Below are 18,268 nucleotides of genomic sequence, written 5' to 3' on the forward strand. Positions count from 1 at the left end.
TGTATTACTTCTTTTGAAAGCTTTTGATCAAGGATTTTTTGGAAGCTTAATTCTCCATTCTTTATTATTTTTCTAAGCAGTTCTGGAGAATTAAAGGAGGTCAACCAGGCATAAATTTCTACCATGGAAATACTGCTGATATCCTCCAAGATATCATGCTCTTTAGTTATTTTATTCTTAATTATCATTTCTCCTCATTTACTTGGTACTAACATAAGACTCACCAACACATTATTCCTAGTACATTTTGAAAGGGAATATGATTCCCTTGCCCTTTCTGCTATTATTAGCTCATTTAATGACCATTTCCTTGGTCACTAAGACAGCTGGACAGTCTGACCTAGCTCAACCTTCACAAAATAAATAATTCTTTGCATTTAAGTCAGAATATCAACTGTGGCTTATTCCAGATTTAATTACTCCTTCAATTTGCAAATCTAGGGAGATATTTTCCTATGTTTATTATAATTCATTAGAACTAATTGCAGAAGCCTGTTTTTCCCCCCACTGCCAAACTAACCTTCAGTCTGAACTTCCCTCTGCTTCCCTTCAAAGCCTTTTTCTTTAAGATCCTCTCTAAGCTCAATCTCTGCAAAAGCCCTTGTTCCTTTTAGCTTCACTGGATCTCATTCCACTCTTGGCTGGGAGCGGGTGAAGAACAAACACTACCATGACAGGCGCTGATCTGTCACTAAGGTCACCAAATAAGCTGATCCTCAGACAACTTAAAGCTGATGCAGATTAGGTGAACATAGTGATGCCTCAGGTTTTAGCTTCTATATTTTTCAGATTCGGTACTGCTTTAGTGTGTATTTCTGAGCTTCATATTAGGGGTAGGAAGCTCTCTTCAATGAGTAGGTGGACAAAACCATTCCTTCTCTAGCTGGGGCCCGAGGACAAATGATCCAAATCTCATGCCCAAGAGCATAAACAGTGGTGAAATGAAGAGAGAAAAACAAGGAGGGACTTCGTAGCCTAAAGCTGTAACTGGACAATTAACTCCAAAATGCAAATGGAGTAGAACTTATAAAAGTGTGAGACCCTGAGACCAATCGTCCATTTTGTGACCACTTTGGGTTCACCTTGGGTGTAGCCCTGGCTGGGCTCTTGTGCTGCCTAAGGTGTATCCCCTGAGTCCTTCTAATAAATACCTACTTTATTCTTTAACTCCATCCAGTCTCTGTTCTAGGTCAGCCTTCACAAGGCATCAGTGGGATGGGTGAAAAGCAATTCATGTCCTGTCTGATGGATGGCAGCAAAGAGGAGCAGTGAGTCCTGCCTGCTCTCAGCTCACCTGGGTCAATCCTGCTCTCCAAGCTGCCCTGCTGCTGAGGATCACCTGCTGCTGCTGCTGCTGCTGGTTACAGCATCCCTCTGGATTCTGTTCCTCCATGCTGACATGCTCTCATAGGACAATTTGCTTCAGGGAAGTTTACATCACTGCTGAATAACACAATTCTTATTCACAGCAGCATATCTGAAGTTCAGGCCTCTTCCTGGCTTTGTTTTTGTTTGGTTTTTTTTTTTTTTCTTATCTTGTTTACTACAAAATGAAGTAATTTGTTAGGAGGTTTGTTTTCATATTTCCTTGGCATTCTCTCTGTCAGTGCTCTTTAGGTGTGCACATACCTTGATTAGAATTTTTTCTTGACAACCACAAGCCCTGAACTGATGCCTACAAATTAAAAATTATCTTGACTAGAGTTTTGGTTGCAAAGAAGTCCAGTGTGAACTTTTCTTCTCCCTGACTCCGGTTTTCATATTTCATATACATATTTCAGCTCTACTGAAAATATCGCTGAAAACAGTAAACAAGTAATTTCCCTGAGATTTTTGTTTGTGCAATGAATCTTACCTAGTTCCTAATTGCTGTGCTTCATGTGATCAGCCATCTGAAGAAGCTGTTTAATAAAATTGCTGTTAGTGTCTGAAGGGATAATAAAGGCTATCACTACCAATTTACACTACTAATGTTCATAGCTTTTTCTCTTATTTTAGTGCCATATTTCTACAGCTGCTTGATGCTTTGAAAAATGTTTCTGCTACTCAGCAAGGATCTCCATAACATTCATTATTCACTTCAGCAAAGCCAGATATATGTTGTGTGGCAAAGGGAATAAATCAGCCCAAAAGGCCTGCCCAGGTATCCAAGGCCAGGCAGACAATCCCACTGTGAGGCTGTCAAGGAAACCAAAATCATAGAGGTTTGTTTGGGCCCTGAGGAGATGGTGATGATTGTTTCTCAGAACTGTCCCTGCTCCATGGATTCATTGCTAGATCTCAAAACACAGGAGGATTACAGAAACAGCTCTGCTATTCTTAAACTTCTCACACCTCTGGTTTGGCACAGAGAAGTTGCAGTACGCTCCACATGATGTTGGGATAAAATGTACATTCATAAGCATGGAGCAATCAATGCCAGCTTGAGACTGCTGAGAAATGGTGACAGCTCCCTACTTCTAGAGATTTATTAGTATTGTATATTAAAACAACACCTATTTCTCTATATAGATTTATAGCTTTTCCTGAAGCAGAACACAGGAATCCACTCCTGTACCTGCACAACACAGATTCTCTTTGAGACAAAATATGTCTTTTATTCTACTCAACACAGAGCAGTTTCATTACCTGCAGCCTTGTCCATAGCTGATTTCAGACTGCCTGGGCCAGAGGGGATCTCATAGAATTTCTCTGAACTTGGATAGAAGGCACTACTACCCTGACCAGCAATTTCCACATAGGTTGCCCAGCCTCAGGAAACAATAGGGATCCACAAACTTTCCCTGCTGCTCACATCACAGTCAAATCCCTCCAGCTGGGAGTCAATGTTGTCCAAGAAAAATGAGCCAATAAAATTTTCATCTTACCTTTCAAAACATTGTTGATTAAGCAATACTATCACCTTATAAAGTAGTAGGATCTGAGCGACATAATTCACAATGAGTGGAGATAGCTGAGCTTCATTTAAAATTATCTCATTTCTAAACAATCAGGTTTTTGATTACAGCTATGCCTGAAGCTGTCCATTCTCTTTCCTCTGGATGCTTGGCCACTCAAAACAATCACTTACTCTTGATCTTGTTTCTGTTGCTGAACAAACACAAGTCTGGTGTTTAATTTATGAGCAAAAATGCTGCAGGATAGGAAGATGCGTGAAATAGGAACATGAAAATCAGCAAGATGTAATGTCCATGATAATATGTAGTCCTGCAGGTATAATCTTGGATCAGTCAGGCCCAAAATTTAGCTGCACTAACTTGTCTCAGCATCATTTCATAACTCTTCATTACAAAAAATTTACAGGAAGACAGGTTTTAGTGGTGTCTCATATCCCACAATTAAAATACATTTTCCCAAGACAGAACGCTGGTTTTTTCCACGTTTTACGAAATTCATCTGCGCGTCCTTGAAGTAAAAATAAAAATTATGTCTTCTAAAATGTTGCAAAATTGTTGCTTCTTCCCTCTTCCGATAAGACCCCTACAAATCTTCTGGTCAAGCCCTTAGTAAAACATGCTATAATCATTGAACACATCTATAGAGAAGTGGTCAAAATCTTGTAAAAAGAGCAGAAGGAACACTGTGGGAATTGATGAGATTGAAGAGGATTCAAAGATAACAAAATCTGAGGAATGTGCTGGATTTTATCCTGAAGTTTGTCTATATATCTTGAAAGTGGAAGTAATGCATAACAAAGGAAGTTAAATGCAGCTGAGGACCCCAGGATATGCTGTTCCATTTGTAGTTTAGCTCTAGCAGCTTTGTGACACAAATAACCTTTCTTCTGCAAAAGGAAAGGCAGAAACAACAGGCAGAGACTTTTTCTATTTTTTTCCCAAATGACAATTATTGGCTTTAAACAAACAATCCCAGTCAGAGAGGAGCTGTTCCATGTGCAACTTTCTTAGTTGAGATGTAGTGGCCAGAGTTTCTCCATACTACAGCTGCAAATAATTGCTTGATAAAAGCTCCCACCCTAGACCATCCTTGGAAATATGATGTGAAAGACAATGAAAACTGATATTTCAGAAGGGAATTAGGATTCAGACACAAATTTCTACAACCACACCTAGGAGTAGTGGGGCCTGGGAAGAAGTATCTATTTCATTTTCATGTTTTAAGAATAAGTTTGAAGTGCTCACAAGGTGATCATGTAACTGAAATTGTGTCTGTTATTTTCTCCTCTGACTATTCATCCTTCCTCCAGACAACATGTGCATTTCTTTATCTCCTAACATTGTCTTTTAAAATAATACAACATGAGAGTTTGTTTCTTGTGCTTTATTACCTCTAGTATCAAATGACTTGGCCTAAGAAGTTCTTCGTTTTAAAACTCTTGTCTCATGCATTCAGATTACTTTCTTTTTCTTTCTTTTTAAGCACTATCCTACAGTTTCAATTTTGCATTCAAGCCTCCTTCTAAGCACATTTCATCAGACTGCTCAAACAGATTTGCCTCTTGAACCAAATAAGAATATATATTAATAATTGGGCAATATAGTGCCATTTCATCTAATGCATAAACTCATTCAGATTGATTTCCCAAGCTAAAAAAATAAATGTTCAGAAATTGATAACAGTGAGGCAGAAGTGCAGCAGCAAAGATGTGGCAGCTGGGGACCTCACAAGTGGTTATCAGCGAGGTGCTGAAGTGGTGTACAGTGACACATTCCATGAAGGACAGGCTGCAGGGAAAGGCAGCCCCACTGCAGCATGGCAAAGTCTGGAGTGGGACAGGGAAGGGGCTGGGAAAGAGAGATGTGGAAGATGAGCAATGGCAACTCCGTAAAAGATTTTATAACTGGAATAAGAGCAATAATTAGTAGTTAATAAAACTGATTCCACTGGGGGGGCAAACATCTGTAAAAAATTTATCTGTTCTCAAATTACTTAGCCCACAATAATGTGAGCAAAGAACTCTTGAGGACACTGTGCTTGTATTGTAGATTCGTTCCTTTGTCTTTTAAACAGCTCCAGGTATGAAAAATTATAAGAAAGAGATCTTTGTACTCTGTCAGCTTCCTATGGGAAATTTCACTTTCCTTCAGTGATCTTTTCTGTTGTGAAGACTTAATTTTCTTTAAACAGCAGGACTTTTAACTCAGACTTTTCTTGATTCAATACATGTTGTTAAAAAGGGGTTTTCCACAGGAGGTGTACTATATTTTTGTCAGAATTTCACAATGAAGAGTAAATTTTTCTGAAAATTTGACAGTATGAACCACCTTGTCAAAAAATTTATTTCAAATTTCTGAATGTTAATTGACTTCATCCAGTGAATATTTCACAAGTTTCTTTTCTTATTTTGGGGGATTTAGCAAACACCAGAGTATTTTCATTCAGACAAAGAAAAGGAAATCTAGTTTGACATCTTGTCCCTCCATTCTCTCTTTCAGTTTGAAGGTTTTTCAGGGAAGTAAATAAGAAAAAATTCTGTGATTTTCACAAAATGTTTCTAAAACTAATTTTCTGTAACTGATGAGAAACATGCTAGGTTGGAAAGAAGTGTGGGAAAATGGAAGAAGAAAATAGGATGACATTGTTTTCTTCAGAAGGAACCAATACTGACAGGAGCTGATGCTTCTTTATTTCCAGCTCATCCTCTGTTAAATTTTGTCTGAACTTGTAACATTATTAATTCCCCCTCTGGAGCAAATAATGGGCTGACCTACATGAGGAACTTGAGACAATTCTTCCTTTTTGTGACACTGAAATATCTGGTTGAAAGCTCATGGAGATCTATAAGACTTCTTCAAATAAAGTCAATAGATTTTGCATCAGGTCCAAAATGTTGTTCTAGTTCAAAACTAATGACTGAAAACAGCCCCAAGAGTGACAATGGGTTTTGCTTTTCAATGATTTCCACATGAAATATGCTCAAATTACAGGCAAAAGAGTATACCTCTTCCTGCCTTTTTGACAGAAAATCCAGAAAATCTCTCCCTGTCATCTGAAGTAATTTTATGTACTCTCTATAAACATTCTGAAAGTTTAGGAGATCAAACTGGGTCATGCTGGTAAAAACATGAAGTTTCATCACCAGCATGATATTTCTGCAATATTCAGCCCTTGAAGGAAGGAAAGGTAGAAGAGCTTATTGCAGTCCTCCCTTACATCTGTTGCCATGAAATCTGTGCATGAATAACTGGACAAGAGATTGTGAGTGCCCTACACCGACACCAGGGAAGCGTGTGACCAACAGAGGTGAGTAGGCTTGCAGTGGGCGCAGCAAACCCTGCTTGTTTCCTGGCCTAGGAGCAGTGAAATCAGATATAAGATGACCCATTCCATCACCATGTTTGTGCTTGCAAAATGAAGGCCCTGAAAACTGCAGCAGGAACCTGTGAGGCACTGAGAAATTAGTCCTTACAGCAAAGATTTATCATAATGGCTTACAATCAAGTGACTTGGGGAAATAATAGGTGGTGGTAGATGAAAATTAAAGAAAGGAGGTGAGAAGAAATATGATAACAGAAAAGCAGAGTTCAGAGAAAAAATCCAGCCCATGATTAATAAGTACTTTTGATTTCAGTTGTCAGTACACATGACACAAAAATCTCTCTTTAACAAAGAATTACGAGCAGCTGTAACTGGAGTAATGTTGTCTTTGCCAGGCTGATGGCCTTGGGAGGGTGCATAAAGAGAAAACTTTTTTCTCTCCTCTTATGTTTTAGCTATCTACCAACAAAGATTTCCACAGGATTATAAATTTTATCCTAAAAGCTTAATAAAGAGCTTGTGGCAGCCCATTTCCATGTGTGACCAGCCTTTGATGTCTAAAGGTTACACAGAAATTGCCAGTGAAAAATGACTGTAAGGACAGCTTCAATCAAAAACGTTACCATGACTGATTTTCACTTGCCTTTGATCCCATGTATAAGTAGTCTGTACCCATTCTTGTGAAAGAAAAACCAAGTGCTGCAATCTCTCCTCCCTATGATTATTTTTATACTGTAGATTTGATACCTGAAGTAGTCGGCATGACTAGCATTCTGTGTTTCACCAGGCAACGAGCTGATGCATTCCTCCCTCCCAGGGCTGAGCAGCAGGTTCCTAAACTCATGCTGCTGGAAGATACACTGAAACAAAAGACTTTTCTGTCTTTACTGACTTACCTGTGTTTCAGATAACTCATTGGAGGAAAGAAGAAAGGGATGTGGAATTAAACATATAGGCTGAATGGACAGCAGTTTCTGTATCTGATAAACCTTTATCTTTGATAAGCGCTGATATTATTAATCCTAGAGTTCAAAACAGACCTGGAACTTCCATAGATTAAAGCAATCAATTAAAATAGATGCACACTACCTAATGTATTTCCCTTTGTATCAGATAAAAGGTCTTAGTCTATCCTTTGTACAGTGCTCAGGGCACTTCAGGGTCTTTGAAAGTTCTCCATCAATCTTCTCTGGCAGGTCCCACGGCTGCTGGTGAATCATTCTTGTTAGATAAGACCAGAATCTCTATTTGAATTTTAATTCTTGCTTTTGGCATTTAGGCACTGCACAAATACCTACCCTACATGCTGGAGTACCAAACCCATTGTGTGAGGTCACAGATATTTTCATTTAACCTTCAAGGACTCAGGATTTTTACACTTAAATTATATTTCTATACCTTTTCTCCAAATACTTCTGATCATTCACCTATCCCTCTTCTCTACTCCCTGCCTCACTGTCAGGGATAAACTGAAATTCTCCCAGGCAGAAGTAGAGTGGCAAGTGCTGCAGTGGTAAGAAACGCAGTTTTCTCTGTAGTTTGCACTGGGATCATGCACAGTGCAAAAGTATATTTTGTGGCAATTCAAAGGCAACTCATCCATTTGTGGTAAACTAATACACTACTCTGGCTTGAAATATCTTTCACTTGTTATTTTTCTGTCTGCAGAAAAATATCCCCAAAAACATGAACTTTTCATAGGTGCTCATTTTGATTAATGCCTCTAGGTGGGGGGGAGGAAGGAATAATTTGTCTCACTCTGCATTATTTTCATATTGACTTGCTATAAAAGAGAGGCTTAAGCTGTGGCACTTACTGTCCATCTGCCCATTCATCTGTTGAGCTGTCTGTCAGTCCCTCCTTCTCAGTAGTCTTTGAGCTCACTAGCCACTTTCAGTCAAATTTGACAAATGGCGTCATAAAATCGGTAGCAGGCACCAAATTAGAGCGCCACTGATGAGGGGATGGCAGCAGCCAGCTGGCCAACAAGCATGTGAAGGCTGCCCAGCCAGCCACTGAGCAGGGACACCTTACACAGGCCAACAGGCAGGAGAGACTGGGGACATTGCTCTGCTGATGTGTGAGGCATCTGTGCCACTTCAGCCACTAATGGAAGGCTTGTTAGGGTGACAAACCCACTCTGTAGCTGCCTGGCTGCTGGGCGCACAGCTGCGCACAACATCTGGCTGTGAGCGTGAGGGATTGCTTCTGGAGGGCAGGGACAGTGGCTCCTCTAGGTCCTGCACCCAGCTGAGCTGAGGAGAGCCTCTGCCCTGCACCAATTTGCCAAAATGCTGTGCATGGGCAGGGAGGAGGAAAGCTGCCTTCGCCTTGAATAACAGGAGAAATTCCTCTTTCCCTGGAAGCCACCAAGCTCCCTTCTGGGGGAGGAACCCCCCACTCACAGACAGGGATGAAGTGGGCAGGAGAGCAAGGCAGAGAGGCAGAGGCAGGAACAGAAAGAGTCCCAGGCAGAGCAGGGGGACAGTGACCTCATGGGGAGGAAGGCATGTCCTGAGGGCCCAGAGTGAGAACTTGGTGGTATTTGTGGCACCAGACAGCTGCTGCATCACAAACATTCAGCCTCTGGCCTGAGAGCAACCTGGAGGTGAGGATCTATCTCGCAAAGGCACAGTAGTAAGTACTGCATCCCTTTCCTATTCATATTCTGATTCAGCCGGAGCTTTCCCTGGTTTAAAATGTTCCATGTTGCAGTGTGTGTTCCAGTAAAACCTTTTTCCTGTTGTTCAAAGGCCATCTGGTGCTGCTAACATGCTTGGTTTAAATTAATTGCTTAGGCAGAGTCATCTCAAGGCTCTGGCTGGCTCTGAGTGCCATGACTTTGTCCACATTTTCCTGATGTTATTTCCTGTCTTCTTTATCTCTCACCCTACCTGCTGGTCAGGGTTTGAAACACCACAGAGGGTCCTTGCTTCTGGTGGACACAGCAGGAGATATGGGGAGAGGAATAGGTGACTACTTCTTCCCCTTCATTTGCCCTCTTAAAGGTGCAAAACTTATTTCTGGGCTAAACAGATGAATGGGGATATGAGCATCATAAAGTCACCCCAGGACATGAAGCATCAAGGATTGCTGGCATTGCCTTCCCTCATTTTTTATGTCATCTTCCCCTTTGCATTCCTCTTGTGTCCCAACTGCCTTCCAAGTCAAAATGCCAGCCTTCACAATGCTTCCAGCTACTCCAACCTGGTTATCAAAACTCCCAGAAATGTCTGGAAACATCTACACAATATATGCATATTGTCAGCAGAAACCCTTGTAACCACTCAGAATTTGAAAAATAAAAGAAAATAAAAATTTGGAGCAGAAATTATATGGGGCACAGCTACACAGGTTCATAGGTGGGAGGGGTTTATTATATTTTTATTCTAAGTTGTTTAATTTTTAATATATATTTTCATTTTTATAGATATTTATTTCATGTGTATTTATATATTTATTTTTATTGAAAATAAAAACTTGTTTTGCTGTTCCTTTTCTTTTGACACAAAAATTATTGGCAAGGTGTTGCAAGCAGCCAGGATGGATATTGCTTTCTATAAAAAAGCTAAATATAGGAATCTAAATATAGGAAGAAGGCAGAAAAGGAAACTAAAATAGTAGGCCACCAATAAAAAAGGAGACTTCAAGAACTGAAGGAAGAGGAAGAGACTGAGGACAACCTGAGGGAACAACAAATATGAAGAACTGGAAATTGAAAAAAATACAACTACAACTATATATAATAATATATCATTATTATATCAACTAAGTATAAAAATATATCACTCCATTGGGGGAAAAATATGGAAATCATAATAGGGGACCAAAATAGCTGTATTAGGTATTTTCTAAGCATCTGAAAATATTGATTGACTCATATAAAAGAGGAAATAATACTAAATAATTTGCTGAAAAGCTCAAGGAGACATAGATCTTATAATCTTTTCTTCTGCATTCATAATAAATAGGGGTTGTGGATGCAGTTAATTTTGATAAGAGAAACATACACACTGAAACAGCCTTTGAAATGGTTTTGAAAGCATGAAGAAAAAAAAACCTGAGTTTTTCAACATGGCACAGGCTGATCAAATCCACTCCTGTTTGAAGTGCTACCCAAATGGATGTAACAGATCTGCTGCAGAAAACATGGGAGCTGCAGTAAGCACTCATTTGGGGTTTTCTTCCACAGCACAATGGTCCCATCAATGCATCAAGATCCCTGTCATTTTCTAACAGGAATGACAAACCCAAACATAGTAGAAGCCATTATTTGACCGTACTCCGTGTTATTTAAGACACATCCCAATAGCCTGTTTTCTAGGAGAAAAGGAATTATAACAGACTTGGGAAACACAGCTTGGGAGAAAAGAGTGAAGGTGCCCCCCCAGCCTAGGAAACAGAAGGGGAAGGAAGGCACACTAATTCCCTTCTAAAATTTGAAAAGCTTTTATAAAGAAAACTCTTACCTTTTTTTTTTCCAAATTTACTGGGGAAATGACAAGTAGAAATAAATTGGATTTAAAACAAAGGAGATTACTGTTAGCTGCTGCAAAATTTTTTAATGAAAAATACATTTTTACACTGGACTACACACACCGAAGATAGATAGATAGATAGATAGATAGATAGATAGATAGATAGATAGATAGATAGATAGGTACATATAAATATATATGCAGCAGCACTGAGGAATTTTCTCCTTTGGAGATTTTAAGACTGAACGGATTGAAATTTGTTAGGTACAGTGTCTGTATTTTTGACCACATGTTTGCCATTGTATGGACTAAATGGCCCCTTAAAGACTTTCCCATGATTTATTTTTTCGTTCCCATGCAATGATTAGATACAGAATTTTTCTTGAGAATCAAATTGTGGCATTTTCACTGACTTAATTTAAACTGGAAGTGGTTCATACACTGTGCAATGGCCACACTTGAAGGACTTTCTCAAGAGATGAAATGAAGCAGGTTATGCTAGCAAGGTGTCCATCTGAATGACTGAGTTTTTTTAAACAAGGTCTTGACATCTGCCAATACTCAGCAGGAAGGAAAGGAAAGCTTTGAAGAAATTTGGCTTTAAGGCGAGGTTCAGCAACAGTGAAGTACTTTGTGTCTTGATTTAGGCATGCATGCCTTTGGAAATGGCATTTTGGACTCAAACCCCAAATTGCAATTTTTATGGTAAAGGAAGACACACAACACTGTTTTATAGAATTTCTGTGAGTATTGCTTCTCTGTGGGAGTTTGTTTATTCATTATTCTTCTTATGCTGGCCTGGCAAACACCATGTAAAGCTGATTGCTCTTGATGCAAAAGCAAAAAATCTCCTGGATACAGAGAGTTGTCTCTAATGCCTTCCCTACTGACTGTCAAATAGAGTAACTGTTCTTCAGATTCAGGGCTCCTAATTTCCCCGGCTGCCAGCACACCAGGTCTAACTGTATCAGTCAGGAGGCAGGAGGTTCCCTGGTGGAAGGTAACTCAGAGTGAGCAAGGTAAGCAGCTCAGATGTGGGTGTGCACCCCTCAAATGTCCCTCGCTGTCAGGCACATCGATATTCAGCTATTCAGCCCAAAGCCTCCTTCCCTCTGTGCAGTCCTGGTGTTCTCTTCAGCACCAGGAATTGAATCAGCCATTGGTGAAGGCTCAGGCTACAACAGTGTTTATACTCACAAAAGGAACCAACTTCACTACACTGAGATTTCTCTTGGATTTTTGTTTCCATCTCCTCTCTAATGCTGCCTATCAGCCTTTTGGGCTTGTCATAAGTTGATGGTCACACAATTCATATCATACTAGTGTCAGAAATAAACCTGAAGGGCAATAGTTACCCTTCTTCCTCCAAAAAAGGAGTCTAGTTGGGAAATGGAGGAAATGGTCTATTTATTAAACAACAAACACAGGCTGGGATCTGGGTTTCCTAAATTTTGAAGTTGTTCTGCAATATTGCTCTGGCACAGTCTCCAAATGCCATAAAACACTGAAGAACTAGAGACGGATTAAATTAAGGAGATTGTATTCTCAGAAAAATACACTCTATTCATTTCAGTGTGCTAGGACAAACTGAAGGAGCATACAGAGTACTCACTGAAGGATGTGTTCTGCTTTTGCTTATTTTCTTGTGTACTTCATTGTTTTAAGTTACTGACATTGTTGACTCTTCACATTTAACTTTCCTAGAAAATTAGACCATAAATTAGTCTAGAAAATGCATTTCCTTCAGCTTTAGTTTTGGTACATTAACCAGTGCAACCCTTTCAGTGTTTTTTAATCTTCTCAGTTAAATACAGAAAAGACACGCACAGCAGTCCGTAAAATACTGGATTGCATTCTCAACACAGTGATGCATAAGTCACAATTCCCAAAAGCATGGAATCAGTAATACAAGCAAGAGAAAAATAGTCCCTATTAGAACACAAACTGTGTGTACCAGTAGTTTGGAGGGAACTGTGGAACAGGCTTCCGTCATCAGCATCACTGCATCTTCAGTCAGCCATGTCTTTTGTGGGCTAAGTGCTCACTGAATATTTAAAACTTATGCTAAAACATTTAATAAATAATGCACTAAAGGTCTGATGATCTGTCAATGCCAACTACATCGGAAAATGTTAAGAAAAGGTAAGTGCTTTTATCATAGATTGTGCTCCTCACCAGTTTGTTATTTGCACTCCATGTATAATTTGTGATTCTAAAAGTAATATTAAAATCCTTTTCCCAAGTGTATCTACACATATTGCACTGTACTACTACATTCTACAGTATGAAATATTTAAATAATTTGAATATTTTCTGTGTGATGGGAGAAGAGGCATTAGCAGTGAGGGAAAGTACAGAATGCGTAAAATATTTCATAGTTTTCTAAGATTCTGCAAAGTACAGAAAAAGTCCATTCTAAAAGGCCATTTCCTTGTGTTCTCAGTGGATTTGTTGCTCTTTTTTTCTTTCTCAAGTTTTTTTTTTTGTTTTATTGTTATAAATTCTCTCTGTCTACAGATCTAATTCTTTCAGATAATAGGCTACACTGCTCAAGATGAAAATGCATCAGTCAAGGGAGAAGTTGCAACTGGTTTCAATGGAGATGCCATGTTTCACCAAATGCACAAAGATTTACAAGATTAATTATTGTCCAGTAGCACTGATTTTTGCTAAACAACCAGTACTAAGGAAGGGAATTGGTTCTCCTGGTTGGAAACTGAAGGGCATTTTGTATATTTTCTGATATTTCAGTGTAAAAATTCCCACACAGTTTTCAACACATCTTTTCCTTAAGAGCTTTGGCTCTAAAGACCTTGTACCACCATGAGTCCTGGTGTGGTTGGTTGAAATTTGGCAATATTACAAGTTTAGCAGTCTGGATTACTTGACACCAAAAGTGTCCTGCAGAGTGCTGAAACATTTAGGGGAGCTGATAACCCCTAGATAACCTCCTCATTAGGTTTCCAAGGGGTGACTGTAAAACTTGCAGAACTACAAGATGTTACTTCAGGAAATGTAGATACATCTTCACAGGTGCTACTCAGTCACAAAAATCTGGTCCAGTCTAGAGAAGGATTTCTGTCTTTCCATGACCAGTAACCAGTCTGTCCAATCATTTCCTCCCAGTAGTTCACCACATAGTAACAGGACACTTTCTCATCCTTCTGAATAAATTAATGTGGGAAATGAGAAAGACCAAGAAGTTCATTAGCAACTCAGATAAAAGGGTTGGATCAGAAATATTTTTGCTTTTCCATTTGAAAACTTATTTCCCTTCTGCAGCCCCGTGTTTAGCTCTGTAGGCAGTAAAGTCCTCAGAGCAGAGCAGCAACCACTCTTTTATGACATGTATTTACAATGCTTCTCTCAATGGGACATTAATCGACTAATAAAGGACACTCAAATGGTAAACTTGGCACCTTTCTAAAAATGCTTTGTTCATTAAAAGTTGTACAGAAAAAAATCATTACACACGTGATACATGTTCACTGACTTGAACTGGTGCTTGGGCCTATTTCTACTTTTTCATGAGGTGTGTTCTTCTATTTCTTCCTTCTGTTCCCCCCCCTTAAAAAAACAGATATAATATTCTGATTGTGGATGTTGTGTCCCTCCTAGCTCTGCATTTAGTACATAACCCCATATTCTTCAGTCATTTTATTAGGAAGATGTTGGGGGATATTTATCAAAACCTTGAATATATGTGTGTATGTGTGTCTGTGTGTGTGTGTGTGCATACACATGGCTACACAATAAATACATGGATCTACAGAGTGATTTGTTCTGACAGCTGTGTTGTCAAGCTACCGAAGAAATGCCAAAGAAAGATGTAAACTGTGCTGAATGAATGAGGTAATGCTGTAAGACATCTCCAGGAGCTTTTAAAGAATGCAGATGACAAAATACATCATAAATTATGATGAGATAAAAAAAAGGGAGAGCAAGGCTGCACAAAGCAGCAGCAAACCCCAAGGATGAAGGTCCTTCTGAGAGCCACTTTTCACCCAGTTTGGACAGGGAGCCCACCAGAAATGGCTTCTGTTCCCATGGGACTTAGTGTTCAAGGCCAGGCCTTCCAGCCTTCCTTTCTGCACAGTGATCTTTCCCATTGAAGCTGCTTTGATCCAGTGCTCATCTCTTACTCTGTGAAAGGTCATGTGCTGAGCTTTGTACTCCTCTTACATTTTCCAGCTTGAGTTATCCTTTTTGCACAACATTTTTAATGACAGTGGTAATTGGACAGAAGACACTCAAACTGAAAGAGTAGAGAATGGAAGGAAAGCAGGTGATTAATGCTTCCTAAAATGTGCAAACATTTCCAGAGAAAAATCTGGGATTGTTGTAAGACAGATGCAAGCTCAAATCTACATAAAGTTTCCAAATGGACAGCTGAAAAGTCCCCTTAGGGAAAAGAGAGGTTAAATGGCCAGCAGCTGCCACAGCACCCCAGATGTGACAGGAGAGGCAGCAAGCACTGACCACAAGTTCCCAATCAAGATTAGCTTTGCCACAATCCATAGTTCAGCCATTTTCTTTACTGGAAGAGAGGAATTAAAGCAGGAGCTTTGCAGCTAAAATTGCAGCAAATGGTCTTTGGTAAGGCAGCACACTCAATGTGTGAGTGAGCAGAGACAGCAAAGGCATTTTGGAGACAGTGACATTTAAGACTAGCAAAGAGACTGTGGCAGCAACAGTGAGTATAGGTAGACTATTAAAGGAACATTGTCAGATTAAATATTATGCTCTCAAAAAAAATTGCTTTCTTTGTTATAAAGAGATTATTAAAATCAAAAGAGTTTAAAGAATCTAATTTACTCTCCTGAGTCTAAGGTGTTTACTTCCTGAATTGCTCCCAGCTTGCACTACTAAACTAGTTAAACCATTTCACTTTTAAAGCTAGTTTCTTGCTGATTTTATTTTGGCCTCTAATTCTATCTTGTTGCAAATTGCAATAAAGCCTCGAGGCTTCCCAACAGGTCATGGGAGTCTAATACAGAGCACAATACAGATGTAATAAAGAGAAACCCACAAGTACAGACAAAAACAGACTAAAACAGATGAAACAAAGGGGAAAGAAAAAGATTGGGATTGCAGGAAGACGATGATAATAATATAAATATTATTATATAACCATCTATATTGTATTTACCTTATATTGTAATTATCATGTAATTATTGTAAATATTGAAAATATTTACTGTCTGCTCGTCACATCTAGCCTATTGTTAGTTATAATTAAAATCTACTGTTCTCTTTCTTCAGCTGTCAGTCACAGGACTCTACCATCAAATTATATTTGATCTTAGAACCTAGTAACACCAAGAAGGCTCCAGGGGTTGACCCTTCATACTCATTGCTCCTCCAGGATAATTAACGTGTTATAAAAGTGAGTTACAACTATTTCTCTTTGTTTCTCTTTTCAAAAAAAATTATGTTTTATTTTTACAAGACTTAGAACTGGAGACTTAGGTACAAAACCACTTCTCCAGAACTGGATGTGATGCCCTCAGTGGTACTTTCTTACTCAATTCAAAGAACTGGCACTCTCCCTTTGACCACAGAGATACAAATATGAACACCCTGCTGTACTCCTGAAAGCCTTTATTGCCTCAAAATTGGCATAAGAGGACTCTGTTTCAACTGACGTGTGACATGCCCCTTGGTTTCTGCTGCTGCACTGCACCTTCTGTCATCACATCTTCTACCTCAAGATTTCAGGGAAGAGTTGGACCAGTTGTTTTTTTTATCCTAAAACTCTTTTCTTTTAAACAAGAAAAAGAGTTCACCCATTATTTTAATTGGAAGGTTTTCTCTTACTTTTGGATGTGAAAGTCTCAGTTGGACTTGGAGCGTTTTTCCATATCTAGCTTGCTCATAAATGATTGCTATGCATCAGTAAGATGTTAAAGTCTCCTGTCAGTTTTGATGCCTACTTGTCATTCTTCAGTGCAGGAGGCATCTTTACTGGAATTTATATCAATTTATACATCAAAATAATACAGGATAAGAACAACTAACAATATTTGTATGTCGCACATTGCTGACTGTTGATTGAAGCCAGACATAACAGTGATAAAATTTTGGGTCTACTGATCTCTAACTTCTATCTCCAAGGCATATTCCTTAATGATGTTTTTATAATATCAAGAATATTAATGAATCTGTTTAGAAAGTTTAAAGTAGAGACATGAGTGACAGGTAAGGTAAGAAAGGATGAATACCAGTGAATACTGAAAGTAAAAATCCTGACACAACTGAGGTGCCATAAAAAATAGCACTACTTTTACAGCAATATACTTAAAGCCACACAAGAATCATTTCAGTAACTAACTGGGAAGCGTTTAAGGTTTATGAAAAATAGTGCATATCTGAACAAATTGGATTCCCAAACTTTTGCAGCCCTGACATTTCATAGGTACATAATCTAGAGTCTGCAACTCTTCACAGAACTCACACTAGCAAAATTAATTAATTACCATCTCTGAGGTTATCTTATTGATGTGATTCACAATTTTTCTCCTTTTAACATCAGTAGATTATGCATTAAATCCAGAATATATTGACCGGGGTTCAAATCTTCTCTCCTTCCTCTCCCCACAGTTAAGAATAAGTTAGGGAGAACAAGCCTAATTATTCTACAGCAAGACAGAGTAAACCTAGAAACAATTTACTGAAGAGTTCCAGCCACAGCTTCAAAGAAGATTAAAAATCAATTAAGCACCATAACAAGTTGTCCATCTCCCTAAAGTATGCAGTAATTTCTATCTCTCCAGATTCCAACCATCCATATTAACTAAAGGAATTTCTCCCTGATGCTTCTGTTGTTTCTCCAACTTCACAAAAATGTTAGCTTGAGAGATAATGAAGAGCTGACTACTTTCCATTCAAAGGTTAGAAGATAAATGTTTCAGAAAACGTACTTTAGCTGAGAGTGGTAATGCTTTCATAGAACTGTGTCCCATAAAGTGGTGTTGCTCCGTCAACGTGACTGCAGCATGAATAAATGGAAGAGGCAGAAACACTTGGGGATACAGTTTAGTGGTAGACTTGGCAGTGCTGGCCTAATGGTTGGACTTGATGATCTTAGAGATCTTTTCCAACCTTAACAATCCTATGTTTCTATGGGAGGCTTGGAAGAAACCATGACAGTGTAATTAATACCCTTTTCTGCTTGCCACCTGTCAAATAGAAGATTTGAAGTGTTGCTATTGGGAGGATATCTTATAATATACATTAGTGCATGTGGTAATAGCCCAAAAAATATGTTGGTGTGACAGACATCTAGACTAGTTAAAAATACAATGACAAGAAATAACTTGATTATGCATGAACTTCTTCCAGTGTTGGGAAACACTGCAAAATGCTAGGTACCAATAAAAGATTTATTTAGGAGAAAATATATTGCTGGCAATAGGAAAGTGAGTTTATTCACTTAGGTCAATATGATTCATGTGATTAGAGCAGGTTTGCTTGGCTAGGTCCACAACATTTGGCATAAAGTAAAAGTAATGATATTATAGTTGTTCTCACAAGTAGATGTTTAATAAACTATGTCATGTAGGTAGTTTCAA

Source organism: Zonotrichia albicollis, unplaced genomic scaffold, assembly GCF_047830755.1.
Source record: "Zonotrichia albicollis isolate bZonAlb1 unplaced genomic scaffold, bZonAlb1.hap1 Scaffold_94, whole genome shotgun sequence".
NCBI lineage: Eukaryota > Metazoa > Chordata > Aves > Passeriformes > Passerellidae > Zonotrichia > Zonotrichia albicollis.